The 16,900-nt window shown below is 43.6% G+C and overlaps 2 pseudogenes; one reads left to right on the forward strand and one right to left on the reverse strand.

Moving 5' to 3' along the window:
- The first annotated feature begins 12,791 nt into the window (after window positions 1–12,791).
- Window positions 12,792–14,314, forward strand: LOC118706132 (annotated as a pseudogene).
- Window positions 14,315–15,255: 941 nt separating this feature from the next.
- Window positions 15,256–16,472, reverse strand: LOC118706133 (annotated as a pseudogene).
- Window positions 16,473–16,900: the final 428 nt, after the last annotated feature.

The raw sequence follows: 16,900 nt of genomic DNA on the forward strand, positions 1-16,900 counted from the left end.
AAATACAAATTGGTAGTTAAAAAATAGTCATGGAGTCCTGGCCAGTGTGGCTCAGTTGGTTGGAGCATCATCCCATGCACTGAAAGGATGCTCCTTTGATTTCAGTTCAGATGCCCGGATTGTGGGTTTGATCCCCTGTAGGGGGCATGTAGGAGGCAGCCAATTGATATTACACTCTCAAATACCCCTTCCTCTCTCTAAAAATCAAACTATTGATTTAAAAACTAGTCAGAGAGATAATAAATACAACAGAGGAAATAAAATCATTAAGGTTGTAATCTCTTAATGCTGGCTGGTGCACTGATTCCTCCTGTGTGCCATGTCAGGTCCCTTCTGCCTCATCTCTTTATTTCAAACTAGAGGTCTGGTGCATAAAATGTGTGCTTGTAGGGAGGATGTCCCTCAGCCCAGCCTGCACTTCTTGCAAACTGGGACCCCTCAAGGGATGTCTGACTGCCCATTTATGCCTGATCCTACCATGGGCAGTTGGACATCCTCTCACAATCCAGGACTACTGGCTCCCAACTGCTTGCCTGCCTGCCTTGCTGATTGCCCCCAACTGTTTCTGCCTACCAGTCTGACCACTCCTCTAACCACTCCCCTGCAAGCCTGGTCTCCCCCAACTGCTATCCCCTGCAGGCCTGGGTACCCCCAAACTGCCTTTCCCTGAAGGCCTGGTCACCCCCAACTTCCCTCATCTACCAGCCTGGTCACCTCTAACTGCCCTCCCCTGAAGGCCTGGTCCCTCCCAATTGCCCTCTCCTGTTGTCCTGATCAGCTACAACTGCCCTTCTTTGCAGACCTGGTCCCTCCCAACTGCCCTCCCCTGCTAGCCATCTTGTGGTGGCCATCTTGTGTCCACATACGGTCAGTCATCTTTGACCACATGGGGGAAGCCATCTTATGTGTTGGAGTAATGGTCAATTTGCATACTACTCTTATTAGATAGGATGTGGCTGCTGGTGTAACCCAACAGCTTCTCAACTCAGCCTCATACCAGCTACCTCCCAGTTTCCTCCCAAGGGCTTCTCTCTAAGTTGGAGATATGGGATGCTCTTGGGAACCCACTAGGCTTTTATGCCAAACAACCTGTTAGTATGAGGTGGTTATTAGGGCAAACTTGACAGATTGGGAGCTTCAAGCCAATGGATAAAAGCATCCCTTTATCTTCCCTGGATCCTGAGATGGATTTATAAGGCTTCTTGTGTACCTCTGCTAGAGGAGCAACCAGTGGCTGTAAACAGTGCAGCCTTCTATGGACCTCCCTCTGTCTCTGTCCTTCAGTCTTCCCTGAGTTCATGTCCCCAAGTAAACAGCTGGCACATAAGCTCTTCCCAGTTTCCCCAAAGAGCAGAACTGAGAAGTAGCTTGATCAAGTTTCTCTCCACTCCTCTTCTGCTTGTCAACTTGAATCATTTAATTTATTACTAATAACCCTGTGAACGAATCCATGTGCCAGTACCTCTCTGCTGCCCTCCTATAGCTCCCCCTGCCCCATTCCCCATAGGTTGCTGCTCTGCTCCCTCCTGTAGCTCTCAGCCTCTGCAGCAATCAGCTGCCCGATTGCAGTTTGCTGTCCCACCCTCCTGCAGATCCCTGATCCAGTCATTATGAAGTCAGTCATTATGCCTCATGGCGTGATGAATAATTAGCACATTTCTCTTATTATATAAGATTCTAGGATTCCTTTTCCATTCTTCATGGTCATATCTAATGCTGTATCTACCTTAAGAGCCAACAGGTAGATCTTCGTTTTCAGTTTCAAGATGTAGTTAAGAAGGTGGAGGAAGAGTGAAGCATGTTCATGAGATGGGGATGGCAGGTCGGTGGGTAGATCTCAATTACAAGACTGGGTGTTGCTTAACAGTATCAGGCTGAAGGGCCATTATGGAGCTAGCATGCCATATTGGGCTTTTCAATAAGTTCAATATACCACCCTACCAAACTAGGAGGGAAGAAAAAGGGGAAAGGAAGACAAGACATACCTTCAAGGAATTACCCTAAACTTGTATAAACCACCTCAATCTTATTAACTAGTGTCTAGTCATGTGTCCATAGCTAGCTGCAAAGAAGGCTGGGGAAAGTAGGCTGTAGCTGTGTCCCTGTGCCTGAAGCAAACCTATTAAAAAAGGAAGGATATTGAAATGAGAATTTTTTTGTCATAGTGTGAACCTGACTTCAAAAATGTCTTGCCAGAGAGGATGGAATTCTAATTTCAAATTCATCTAATGAATCTATGACTCGGCCTGAGATGCAAGAGGTGGAAACAAGGGGTGGTCAAGACCAGTGCAACATTCACACAGGTGTCAATAACCTGACACTGACCTGGGTTTGAAGTCAAGAGCAAGGTCTAAATTTTGTTCTGAGTTCCTTAAAATGCTTTCCAGGGTGACAAGGATGACAAATGTAGCAACATCATCTCACTTGTTGGCTCTGCTTGGGAGTTTGTGTCTCTGATTGGCCTATTTGTTAGGTTCTTAGTGCCTGCCGAGTTTTATGACTTCTGCAGGCATGGAGGAAGGTCAAATATTGCTAGTGACTAGTCACTAATAACAGATTCATGCTGATAAGAAACAGTAAATCTTCTTTTTCTAAGTGTATATTATTATACTGAAACAAAATCATGCCTTTTGGCTTAATCCTATCAAGTTAAGAACAATAATTTGCATACAACAAAGTTCCTGAAACATCGCAAATGAATTACTTTACATATGTATTTTAAGCATACTAGGTATTTATGATTCAGAAGTACCCTTGGACATATTTTAAATAGCAAAAATATACAAAACAGTTACAACTGGAAATGATACTGGTCCAAATGACCAGTGTTTTTATCCCAGAGACACATACAGAAATCCCAAGTTAAGACAACTTCGCAAAATGCTTTGAATATTAAGAATGCTTTTTAGGAGTAGACACAATTCTCAGACAGGAGTCTAGTGAAGGAGCACACCCGTTCCTCCACTCCCCTTGAGAAGTTCAATTCAGGCTCTCACCATGAAAGAGCTTCTGGAGTCCCTTCTGTTTCAGATGGGTAATTGTTGGATGTTGTGACTTTTGCATCTTCATTGCAATGAATGATTGTGAAATGCATGTCTGTTAAAACATAACCATACCCCAGCAGATGAAGCAGCATAATGACTGACTTCATAATGACTGTTGGTTGTCTGAGAATAACATGTGCTCCCCACCCTCCTGGGCCCTGTAAGCAAGGAGCATGGAGGGTGTCCAGCACCCAGAGTTGCTATCAGTGGAACCATGGAGTTCATTGTAGGCACCTTTCTACCATATTACAATCATAGCCATACCCTTTTCCTTCACAATGGAAGCTTCTTGCTAATACCTTATTCCTATGAATGCATTTGGGGCACAAAATATTATCCTCCAGGTGTGGGGGTGGAAAGTTTCAGGAAGGTACCAAGAAGAGTACACACTTGCCCAGGAACCCAGGATTGCCTGGCATAAAACTGTAGCTGACCCCAACCCTCTGTGTCTAAGGGAGACTTTGGTTACAAATGGTGTGTGGTCCATAAACAGAGACCTCCTGAGATGACCCCACAGTCTCCTCTTCCCTGTCTTTCTGGTAGTGGCTGCAATTCTGCTCCAGGAGGTGAACACATCATCCAGTGTGGAAGTTGTCACAAAAATATTGTTCATTCCCTCCAGAAGAGCAGCAGCACCCCTGTCAGGCTGCTGCTCTTCCCCCGCCCCCATGAGGGGAGCAATTAGTTCAGGAAGACCAAAACGGTCCAGAGTCATTTCCCCCTTTTGCATCTTCAATTTCCTTTGTGCTAATGTCAATATCTTTATTCCTGTCAAACCAGGGGAGGCATTCTTTTTATTAGGGTAAGCATATGCACGCAGCTATCATGTTTCCCATTTCTGGCCATGGTGCTCAGCTTTAATTGTTGGCACCTACCCCTCACAATGTCTTGGTGAATCAGGTTAACTGGTGGCAAGTGAAGGGGCAGCGGAGGAATTGGTATCTTTGATCTCTTCCTTTTGGTTTCCATCTCTGATGTTCTTTGTTGACTTGGTTGACAAGCAGTCCCGTGTTCTCTTTAGTTGGTACCAGTTAGGATTTTGAAGCTTTTGCTGCTCCCCTGACTTCTTTGGGGATTTTTTTGGGGGCCTCACAAAAATCTTAAAGTTGAGAGAGCAAAAATGACTCGGTTCTAGGAAGAGATCCCAAGAGTGATCAGGTTTCTTGGCAGAGTTCAATTTTTCTGTACTGAAAGAAACCAAATTTGGGGCACTCTGAGGCTGCCTTCTTGCTTTTTGCATTTTCCATAATGAGAAAAGAATTCAAGGCTGACGAAGAAAATGTTCTTACTTCTGAAATGGCTCCTGACCCCAACCCTGAAAATCTTAACTTCATGATCTAAGACATGAAAGGTCCAAAGAGATGACACAGTGATGAGAATTATGACACTCTGCATCGTTTGATCAAACAATTGCTCATCTATTGTAGAAACCCATCTTAAGGAAAAATGGGAAAGTCTTGTATAAAGAATGCAAAGCTCTAATAGCAGTTTCCTCCCCCAATAAAGAAAAACCTACTGCAATCATGACGCTATGGTAGTCTCTCTAGAGAGAATGCCACCTCTCACAACCTATAGAACCTGATTAAAAAATCAGGTCATAAAACTATACGCTTCTTGCATTTTTCCTCGTTATCCTTATATAGTAACTTATAACCAAAAATCATTGGGATTCTGTGATTGACTTATTTCTTAACGTTTTTTGAAAGTTAGCCACAGTGTCCATGAAATTGAACCCATAGGCTTTAAATTTGCTTCTGATGTTATTATGATGCCTTTTATTCCTGAGATTATACTGACTGCCTTATCATTCACATTCCTGAATCTGGTATACTAAGTGAAAAAGATACTTTTCATAAATTCAAAATATTACTGTAGGAGGGGTAGTGGAATGGCTACAATTCTTGCAGGAGTTTGTCCTGAGGTGATAATTGATACCCCCTCCTCTAGCACCCATTCTGCATCCCTTCATCTTCTGCCTATACTTCTGCTGTTCTGAGTTGCTGCCTATTCAGATAATCCAAGACCATTGTTCCAAGGGGAATGAGGGCCTAGTTAAGTCCTTGTCATGGAATCACCAAGAAGCATCCCAGGTGTCCCAGACACATTAATCCCCCTTATGTAGCAGCAAACTCAGTCTCAACATGGGTGGGCCCACTGCTCCCACCAATGAACTTCTCCTTCCCTTGCTGATCTACCATGAGTTAAGATTTAGTAGACCCTTTACTGTGTCTTCTGGTAGAGGCATTTATCTTTCACTTCCTCTCAGATAACCTAGAACCTCAAGTCCAACAATGCTTAAAGGCATGTGGATTTTAAAATTGTTTAGGTGGCTAAAACTGGGAAGTGGCTCAGGCACTCTAACTTTGAGGCAACTGTCCTTGGCCTCTACTGCTCTGCATTCTTGCTTTCTTGCATAAATTAAACAACTTTTTTGGGGGGAGTTTTCCAATTCTCTTTTGCCCAGGAGTGCCATATTCAGTTAGTCAACTCTCTGGCTTCCTGTGGGACAAGATCCTTTGGCTACCCTTCCAGCCCTTCTAGTTGATATAGTCGTCGTAGCACCCTGGCTTCTGGTGTTTCAGTGCTGCCTGGCACTGATTGCTTGGAGGCTCTACCAATTTGAAGGCTACTAGTGAACCCATATCTGGGGACTGCCTCTCCTATGTACCCACTCCTATTGCAGGAGATGTGGGCCTCTTGTAAGCCTCTTGGCCTGCAGAAGAGCCACCACTGAACTTAGCGATTTGGAGCCCCTTTCACTGTATATTGATGATAACCTTAATTAATGGTGTATCTATCTATGTCCTCCCTTGGAACATAATATCTGGTGAATTTTCTGCTCTTAATACAACTCATCCATAACTGCATGCCTACCTCACTGAGAGAGCTGATGTTGTCTTCTTTGCCATACTAACTTTAGAGGCTAGAGAAAGAAAGGGTCCATTCTAAGCAAAACTAAAATGCCCAAGAAACACGTAAGAATAGTGAATTTAGCCCATCCCTTGGGTCCTTGCCATGCTTTAAATATAGTGTCCTCATATGCAATACCTTAATCAATAAAGAAATTAAAAAATATATATCACTATATACAATATATATATCTCTATATATAATAGCACTGAGTAAGTGCTGTTAAATTTTACATAGGGGCCCTTTGAACAAGCATCCCCCAAATCCAGTCCTAGAGGTGTTCCCCAGGCTCCTGCTGGTACTTGCTAGCTAGTTCTTGCAGTTTGTTGGGCTGGACTCACTTTCATTATCCTTTATTCAAGCCCAACACCTTTTGAACTCAGTTATGTTGAGGTGTGCTGGGATTTAACTTAGGTATCAGCCTGGCACCTAGGAAAGGATGCCTCCTTGGGGGAGATCTGATATGTATGGGGTAAAAGCCTTTGCAGGGTCGTCCTGCATGGGAGAAGGCTTGCTCCTAATAAAGAGGGGCACGTCTCCACTGCTAGCTATGGGGGTGTTTGTTCAGGGCTGTCTGCAGAATCAGCCTTCGGGAGCATCTACCAGATGTCCTCATCTCGTGTTTCACAGTCCCCAGGTCTGTCCAGCTAGAGTTCTGACATTGTAGCAGGCCTACCTTGACAGAGTATTCAACTGTCTTTTAACCGTTAATTATCAGATCCTGAATTTGCTCCCCCATTATGCCCTGAATGGGGTGGGGAGATAAGGGCTTCTTGTAAGCTAGCTACCAACGAGACTCTTCTGGTTCTCTCATTTGGCCTGAGCAATGAAAATTCCCAGTTTTCTATTATTCTGCTGTAGGGCATCACAACAGTGTAGTAGTTAACCAATTCTATTTCCCCTGTACTTAAAGGCCTGAATCATTGCCCTGGCCAGAGAACCACCCTCAACCTGAACATTCCCTCGAGTCCCCATTGGTGAAGCTTTTAGCAATTAATTTTCCATCTTGTGTCAGAAATTACTCAAGCCATGTGTTTTGAATCGAGTCCTCCTTGGCTATATGGGGGACAGTGAGGTGATTCCGTTCCCAAACTGCTTGATATCTCAAATTACTTTCATCAATTACAGTGGGTCCTCTGGAAAGTCAATGCCAAGCAGAGATGGAAATATGAGATTTATTGGGAATAACACCTAATAAAGGGGAAAAGGTGCAGGTATAGGCAAGTCAAATCTTCAGATGATGATGCTGATCTGATGCCTGTGAAAGAAGAAGGAAAGGCTGGGAGATTAGGAACAACTCATGAATGCAATGCAGCCCTGACAGAGCCCTGGCAATTCCAAAAGGAAGCTCTGGTGCAAAAACACTTGCAGAGGAGTCCTTGGCAATATCCCAGTCCCCCTACTGTGTGCTCTGTACTCAAAAGTGTAGCCTTAGCTCAAATGCTATGGAGGGTCTCAGAGGTACTGCAGATGGAAGTTGTTGGCTACTTCACTCTTTGCAGCTCAACAAGTTCTTTCCTGACAATTTGGCAGCATTTCTCTGTGCCTGGATATTGGTCTAGTCAGGTGAGATCCATTGGAACAGGGTCGTGTGCTCTTAAAGAGGAAATGGATGAGTCAAACTTGTTTTGGTAAATAAGTTATATAAAAAACCATTTGGAAGGAATTGTGAAGGTAGTGATAAAGTGGTCAGAAATATTTCAGATAAGATTAACACTCCATTTTTCTTTAATCTTAAATTTTAAACCTGTATGGGCCCTAACATAAATCATTTGATTGGAGGGCATGGCAGAAGCACCTTGGCATGCTTTGAAAGACTGAAAGAAAGCAGTGTGGCTAATGTTTAATGAGTGAAGGGCAGAGAGCTAAATCATGAAGAAGGCTGAACTCGATAGTAGGGAAGGAAAGTTTCCTTCTATAGCTATGGAAAACCTCTAGAGAAGTTTTAAGCAGTAGAGCAATATGAGTTTCCCTTTTAAATCTTAAATAGCTTTGCCTTCATGATTGACCCCTGTAAACTGCTCATAGAGAAGCAGAAGTCTTGCTGGTCCGAAGATAAGGCCGATGAAATGGGAAAGTTGGGTAGATTCAGAAAATATTTTAAAAATTGAACAGTTCTTTCTAATGGATTAGGCATGGGGAATGATAGGTAAGGAGGAATCTAGGAAGATTTCTGGCTTTCTGACCTGCTGGGTAGGCTTTAGTAACACTAAGATGGATTTGCCCAAAACTTTATTCTAGTCTTTTCCCAAGGTGTTGTTTTGTTTTGTTTTGTTTTGTTTTTGTTTTTTTGTTGTTGTTGTTTTTTTGTTTTTTGCATCTGAATCAAACCTGAGATGCCTTTTTTGGCACCCACATGAAAATGTGATGTAAATGCTTGGACATGAGTTAGGAGCTCAGGGAAGTATTTAGAGCAAGAATAAACAGGGAAAGATGTGTTTAATGTCCTTCATGGGCATGTGGGGGAGCCGTCTTAGAGCTGCAGATCGACTTCAAATCTTCAGGAAATTGGCCCAGGGATCGTTTTTGAAAATAGCAGGTGGCAATTATGTGGTTACAACCAATTTTATGTGGGGGAGCAGAAATTCTCACTTCACTCATTAGCCAAAGATCCTGGATTGCTTTATAAACTTGAGGGAATGGCAGGGAAATTCTCCCATAGAAGCAAAGGGGGAATGCTCAGGGTTGAAGGAGCACACACTCCCACAAAGAGAACATAAATGTCAAGATACAAGATGAGTTCCCTAGCTCCCACTGGACCTTCTTGATTTGGGGTGATAGAACCAAGAGACTGGTGGTTCCAGTAAAGTAAAATCTAGCTGGGTCATCAACTGTTTTCTTCATGTTGGTTAAGAGAGAGACCTCGGGGCTTGAACAAGCCCAGTGTGAAGTTCCTTATTGGTTTAAAAAAGAGTCCAGCCCTGGCCGGTTTTGCTCAGTGGATAGAGCGCTGGCCTGCAGACTGAAGGGTCCCAGGTTCGATTCCGGCCAGGGGCACATGCCCGGATTATGGGCTCATCTCTTATAGGGGGGCATGCAGGAGACAGCCAGTCAGTGATTGTCATCATTGATGTTTTTTTCTCTCTCTCTCTCCCTTCCTCTCTGAAATCAATAAAAGAGTCCAACTGATGCCCATATTTGGATAGCCCAAGAACATTCCTCCAAGAAAGAACTATTCTGAGAGTGACAGGTAGAAAAGCAAATGGTTCACAGGGCCAGACGGGGACCAGGTGCTATGATTTGTAAGAAATAACAAGTCAGATTTTCCTTGTGTGCCTCTCTTCCCTATGAAAATGGCCATGTTGAAGACCCACCTCCACAATGAAACCCTTTCTACTTGTATAGCAAGTATTGTGGCTATGTATGATTTGGAGCTTGGGTTAAAGACAATAAAAGAGGCTGTGTCCTTTAAGATAAGCATCCGTGTCTCAAACACTTATTTCTGGTCTATAGCAAAGAAAACTACCAGAGCATAAATCCCAAGGCTACAATTCTTGACTTCCCTGGCCACAGCATGGACACAGGTGTAGGGTACAGTTAAATTAGCCAGTAGAAACCTTGGTGGAATGGGTAAACTAGAGGTTCTGAATTCTGGATAACAGTTAATGGCATTGATAATCAGAGTAACATGTGACAGATATTTCATCTGACTTCTTGGAGAGGCAGTTAGAGTAGATGTGGTACTTATAAAAGGATGCCTTAGCCTTTCCTTCTTGGAGGCCTGCTAGCTGTCATTCTCAGGATGGTTCTTTCTGGAAGAAAGGTTCCCAAGCCTTCCATGTGTGTGCACCCGTGCCTACTCGGTTCCACCTGATTAAATAGTAATAGACTTCAGGGCTTGAATTAAATTAGAGCCCAAACTCCTGGAGGTTGCTGAGGATCAATCTAGTATACTCACATCTTGACAATTTAAAAAAAAAGCTTTGTCCCTAATATAGGTATTAAGCAGGTATTCAGTATTCTTGCAAGATTGTTAAAGAAGCTTACTATTATCTGTTAAAATATAAAGACCCTATGCTTCTGCAAGCTGACTTGGGCCTGTAGGGATACTTCTGTGCTAGGAGTGCCTTGTCAGGTGATAAATTTCTGTGGTTTGGCACACTGCCTGGGAAATGCATACAAAGGTGTTATCAGTCCAAACATGGGCATAAAGTATAACAATTGTCAAAAAAATAATAAAATAAAAATAACGTTGTCAATTGGCTTTGGGAAATGCTGTCCGGTCCCAAAAGAGGAATTGTACATTTCTTCCAGGCGTGCGGGTCCAGCTTTCCCTTGCTGTATTAACAGCAGCAGCAAAATCCAAGTCCTCCTCAGGCAGTGCCCGCTTTATCCATGTGTAGTGGATACAAGGCTTGATTCCCATGAACTTTAGGGAAAAGTGTTGTCAGCAGGACATCATAGGGACCAGTCCCCTGCTTGGCTAACTGCCGTTCAGAACCTTAAGCCTTTGAAGTCGTTAGTAAGACTCGGTCTCCTTGTGTAAGGACTTGTCAGACAGGTAGATACAATTCTGTGATGAGCAGCCTTACGTAACGTGGTTAGTGTTTACCCTAAATCTTACAGGTCTTGTCTGACCTTTTTATTTGTGTTCTGAACCTCATGGGGGTCGTTCTAAAACAGCAACATGAAATAGTCTCCCATAAATTATTTCAAAAGGGCTCACTTTAAGCCTGCTGCAGCTGCTGCTCTAATCCAGGGCAGGCAAAAAGAGGTAGTGCCTGGTTTCAAATGTTTTCCTGAAATTTTCACCAGCGTCGTCTTTATTGTGGCTCTTTTTCTCAGTCTTCCCCGTAGATGAGGGTATTCAAAATGCGTGTAGTTCCCATTGAATCTGAGTGCCTGTCCTATCTTCTGAGAGATGTTTGACGTGAACGATGGTCCATAGCTCCTTTGAATGCTATAAAGAACTCTGCACCTATGAACTCTTTCCTTGAGCAAAAGTGTCGAATACTCTCACTTCTACTGGAGTATGCCTCTCTCCACCCAGAAAATATGTCTAACAAAACTAATAAGAAATTAGTTTCCTACGGTTTTAGGCAGCTGTGTAAAATTAGGCCTATCCCTTTATATTGCAGTCCCTTTCCTGTTGGGGTATGTTCTGTTTTAGTTGTTTTTTGGCGCATATCTGACAGGTTTGGTAATCTTTTGAATAATCCTTGTAAATGAGGGCCCTTCATTCATGTGTTAAGAGGATGGGATGTATTGGAGCTTGAGGGAGTAAATCATACCATGAGTGTTGATATCTTCCATTTGAAAGGTTCGGAGTAGGCCTGGCTTCTGCACCTATGACTTGAGGCCATAATGTATCCAAAAGAATTTTATTCCCGACACTTGGATGCAGTTAGGCTGAGACCGAGAAAAGCATCAGCGAAGAGAGCAGTGAGAGGTTTTTATTCATCCTTGCTCACTGCAAGCCACGCTGCTGATGTAAGGGTTCTGGGTCTGGTCCATCCTTGGTTCCTCCTATGCCAGGTGTTTTCTGGTTATCTGAGCTATGCTGTGCTCAAGGCTACAGCTTTCTGCAAAGATAATCTGCTAAGCACAATAAGTTTTTCTCTGCCCTGTTCTCTTCCCTTTGACCCTTTCACTATGTAGAATTAGGGCCAGTGTTAGAGAATTAGCATTCATAAGCCCATCCTCATCTTGTTTTGTATGATGGGGTTTAACTTCCGACACGTGGGGAATTAAAGCCCTGAGATGTGGCTGCCCTGGGGGGCTTATCTTGCTGCTTGATTGGCAGTGTGATTTCCAGGGCTTGCTTGGAAACTTTTGGTGTCCTGGGCAGGGCTTTGTGGCAATCTGGTTCAGTAGAGTCACTGTCTCTAGCAATTATAAAACCTATTTTTCATGTTTGATGTCCTTATTCCCTGAGGTTGATTCCTCTTTCCTTCCATATTGCCTCAGTGGGCAGGTTTACTGTCAGTGTAGATGTTAAATTCTTTCCTTGAGATAATTCTAAAGCTCTGGTGAGACTACCAGTTCAGCCTTTTGCGCTGGGGTTACCTTCTTAAATTTATAATTCCAAAGGTTTCTGTAAATTGGGCAATCCTAGAGTAGTTTTTCCTTCAAGATGTCAAATGCTGTCTGACATTCTCTTGTCCATTCAAAGGGTCCAAAGACTTAATACAATGGTTTTGCTATAAGGCCAAAGTTGGGCATCCAAATCAGCCAAACCCTGTAATCCCCAAGAATCTACAAAGCTGCCTCCGGTTCTCTGGGATTTTTATTGTGATGGCTTGTTTTTGGTCAGCCATCAAGCTCCTAGTGCACTGCTTCAGGTGGAATCCCAGGTATGCCACCTCCTGTTTGCAAATTTAGGCCTTATGAGTTGATACTTTATCTCTCCTTGTAGCCAAATGATTCAGGACTGTGGTGACATTGAGCAATCAGTCTTTGTCAGTATTGCTAGCTACTACCGGTAGTACTACAAACATAATTTTCATTGTACTTCTGTTGCAATTGAAAATCGGCATGCCAATTATCATGTTGTGAAATATCAACCAGCCAAAGCTTTGCAGTAAAAATATTAATGAGCAATGTCATAGAAGCAACAGTCTTGACAGGACTTTTCAAAGGTAAAGATGTCCTCATTCCTCGAATTCCTATGATTCCAATGGATATGCCATTTCAATTTAAGAGATTGCAATTCCCAATTCAATTGGCGTTTGCAATCACCATCAACAAAGCTCAGGGCCAATCTTTAGAATTGTGCAGTTTAGATCTGGACCACAGATTGCTTCTCACATGGACAATTATATGTTGCATGTTCTAGAGTCAGCAAACCAGACAATCTCTATATCTGCACAGACAATGGAACAACAAAAATAGACTTCTCCCCCGGATTCCTTGGAAATCTGTCAGTGGGAAGTCCTCGTTCCTGATCCCTCTCATTTCTCAGCTCCTCCGAGCCCTACAAGTCTGTTATGCATGAGTGCATCTCTATCCATGTTGGCCAGGCTGGTGTCCAGATCGGCAATGCCTGCTGGGAGCTCTACTGCCTGGAACACGGCATCCAGCCTGATGGCCAGATGCCAAGTGACAAGACCATTGGTCGGGGAGATGACTCCTTCAACACCTTCTTCAGTGAGACAGGCGCTGGCAAGCATGTGCCCAGTGTTTGTAGACCTGGAACCCACAGTCATTGATGAAGTTCACACTGGTACCTACTGCCAGCTCTTCACCCTGAGCAGCTGATCACAGGCAAGGAAGATGCTGCCAATAACTATGCCCGTGGACACTACACTATTGGCAAGGAGAACATTGACCTCGTCCTGGACTGAATTCGGAAACTGGCTGACCAGTGCACGGGCCTTCGGGGCCTCTTGGTTTTCCACAGCTTTGGTGGGGGAACTGGTTCTGGGTTCACCTCCCTGCTGATGGAACGTCTCTGTTGATTATGGCAAGAAGTCCAAACTGGAGTTCTCCATTTACCCAGCCTGCCAGGTCCCCACAGCTGTAGTTGAGCCCTACAACTCAACCCACACCACCCTGGAGCACTCTGATTGTGCCTTCATGGTTGACATCTATGACATCTGTCGTAGAAACCTCGAGCGCTCAACCTACACTAACCTTAACTGCCTTATTAGCCAGATTGTGTCCTCCATCATTGCATCCCTTAGGTTTGATGGGGCCCTGAATGTTGATCTGACTGAATTCCAGACTAACCTGGTGCCCTGTCCTCGCATCCACTTCCCGCTGGCCACATATGCCCCCGTCATCTCTGCTGAGAAAGCCTACCATGAGGAGCTCACTGTAGCAGAAATACCAATGTGTGCTTTGAGCCAGCCAACCAGATGATGAAATGTGACCCTTGCCATGGTAAATACATGGCTTGCTGCCTTTTGTACCGTGATGATGTGGTCCCCAAAGATGTCAATGCTGCCATTGCTACCATCAAGACCAAGCGCAGCATCCATTTTGTGGACTGGTGCCCCACCGGCTTCAAGTTGGCATTAATTGCCAGCCCCCCACTGTAGTCCTTGGTGGAGACCTGGCCAAAGTGCAGCGAGCAGTGTGCATGCTGAGCAACCCCACAGCTATTGCTGAGGCCTGGGCCCGCCTGGACCACAAGTTTGACCTGATGTATGCCAAGCATGCCTTTGTCCACTGGTATGTGGGTGAGGGCATGGAGGAAGGAGAGTTTTCTGAAGCCTGTGAGGACATGGCTGCCCTGGAGAAGGATTATGAGGAGGTTGGAGCAGATAGTATTGAGGGAGAGGATGAGGGTGAGGAGTACTAACCTGTTAGCTGTGATGTCACACTCCAGTGTCTTGGAATTGTTTTATTTCTGTTGTTCTGTGAAGTCTATTGTGTCCTAAATTTTGCAATAAAGTTTTCGTTTTGAATGTAAAAAAAATATATATTGTATACCCACAAGCATTGTGAAATTAAACATATTAGAAATGTGTGCTTTCTCTTTTCTTTCTTTTCCAGTTAACCAGACTGAGCCACAGCAACATGTGGCCGGCTACAGCTAGTATGATAGTAACAGTCTTATAAAAGTTCAGTAGTTGCCTTGCTGGTGTAGCTCAATTGGTTGAGTGTCATCCTGTGCATCCAGAGGTCACCTGTTTGATTCCCAGTCAGGGCACATGCCCAGATTGTGGGCTCTATCCCCATTCAGGGATGTGCAGGCTAACTGCTGCTTCTTTCCTTCTGCCTCCCCCTTCCTCTCTCTCTAAAGTCAATAATATAATAATTGTGTGTGTGTGTGTGTGTGTGTGTGTTCAAAGTTAGCCTTTATGTATAAGTTGAGGTATAACTTGCAGAATGTGGTTAACTTTTCCATATGAATATCTACTTGTTTTTGTAATGTTTAATATAAAAGTATATTCTCTCTCCATTGAATTGTCGGTGCCTTGTTAAAGACTGAACACATGTGTGGAGCCTATTTCTGCACTCCATATTCTACTGATGTACTCGGGAAGGGACTCAATGCTTGGGCACAAGGAGTGTGGCTATCTGACACTCCAAATATTAGCTCTTCAGAGTCATTTTTTCAGAGTTGCCCCCAATCCTGATTGTACCACCACCTTGGTCAATGATCCAGCAATTTTTGTTCAGTTTGGCCTCCCTTCTTAAGCAAACTTCTCCACTTCAGAGACTTTGTCAGGTCTACATTGTAAAATGATAGCTTCCCCTGCCCTAACTTCCCTCCCTATTTCTGTCACAAGTATGATACTCAAAAGCTTTGCATTCCCAACTCTTTCTCAGCATCTGCTTCCCAGAAAGCCTAACCTGACAAATCATCTCACATGTCAATACCACACAACCTTGATTATTGTTGCCTTATTAAGTCTTTTTTTTAATAAAAATTAAGTTTTATTTTAAAAGGTAAAAATTTATACATCCTTATAAAAGAAATGGTAACATTTTCACCAATGTAAAACATCACAGAATTCAAGTCACAGTTTGGATCTTCAAGATTCAAATGTTGTATCCCATTAAGTAAAATGTGGTCAGTTTTAAGATAGAAATGCTTCCTCTGGATATCCTGTTCTCAGTCAGTGCTTTCTTTATCTTTATCACACAGTAGGATAGCTGGCTGCGGTGGTGATTCCACAGTGGTTGTTCCGGACTTTGGCCATCTTTATGTAGCCCTTCTTGCCCCAAGCTTCACCCCAGCTGTTCTTGACAATCCAACGTTTATTGTTACTTGAGTCTTCTCCTTCAAAGCCATAGCCAACCCCCAGAACACCATGATCTAGATCCACACTGCTGCAGTGTCGCTCATCATAAATGCCATCTTCATAGAACTGGAAGCTAAGATGGCTTGCATCTATAGCAACATAGATGGGCCCCATGGTTGCCACCGCCTTCATGAGGGCACTCTCCTGCTCAGGGATGTCCACGAAACCAGTGACACTGGCCACAGAATCCTTGGGCCTATATTTGCAGGGTCCGACCTTTGCTTGATATGGATAGGACTCCTCTGAGTCCAGGCCTCCGTTGGACTTCACATACTGGAAGGCATTATCCATTAGGCCACCATCGCAGCCCTCATTGCCTTGAGCCTGAGAGCGATCCACAAGCTTCTGCTCACTCAGTGAGATAAGTTTGCCAGTTTTTCAGAACAGCTGTCCTTCAAGGGCACCAGTTGCACTAAATGCCCAATAAGAACCACAATGACCCTGGTTCTTCACGGGGGCTTCATAGCCTTCTTCCCTCCAATCCACGGCTGGGGGGATTTTAGCAGCGTAAGGTTCCTGGAACATTCTTCTTCTCTTGGGCTTCTGGTTCTGGTGGCCATTCATCACCTGTATGAACTCTTCATTGGTTATGTCACCAAAAGCATTCATTGCCGATGTGAAGCTCTGTCTCCCTAGGTTGTATTCTTGGTTGTGCAGGTCGATCATTTTCATATTCTTCTCCCACACTGATCTCCTTCATCCTTCTTCATTCGAGCCATATAGTTTTCTGTACGTTGCCTTCCACCGGTGCCAGGTGCCTCTAAACTTCCAACAAGTTTTGAACCAGCTGAAGCTATTCCTAAGTAAAGGGCAATCAAGAAGAATGAAGGATTCATGTTTCAACACTTTTGGATGGCGCAGGTCCTGGATCCCTGACCCCTTATTAAGTCTTAAAATCAGATGCTAAAAGATTAACTTTGTTCTTCCATATAAAAATTGCTTTGGCTGTTCTATTTTCATTTCAATATGAATTTTAGGATGTCAATTACTACAGGAAAATGCTGCTGGTATTTTGTTTGGTATTGTGTTGATAATCTAAATCAATGGGGCAGAATGGGCATCTGTTTAACAATGTGAAATACCCATCCATAAATGACATATTACTCCTCTTAGATCCTTGTATGTCAACAATATTTTAGATATATATTTTTATGATATTTTGTTAAGAAATTGAGAACAAATCCATTGAAGATAAGGCCTTAAGTCTGCCAATGTTAACTCAGCTTTCCTTACCTCAGTGCCCTAGGTAGTCCA

Source organism: Pipistrellus kuhlii, unplaced genomic scaffold (assembly GCF_014108245.1).
Source record: "Pipistrellus kuhlii isolate mPipKuh1 unplaced genomic scaffold, mPipKuh1.p scaffold_m20_p_5, whole genome shotgun sequence".
In the NCBI taxonomy this organism is placed as follows: domain Eukaryota; kingdom Metazoa; phylum Chordata; class Mammalia; order Chiroptera; family Vespertilionidae; genus Pipistrellus; species Pipistrellus kuhlii.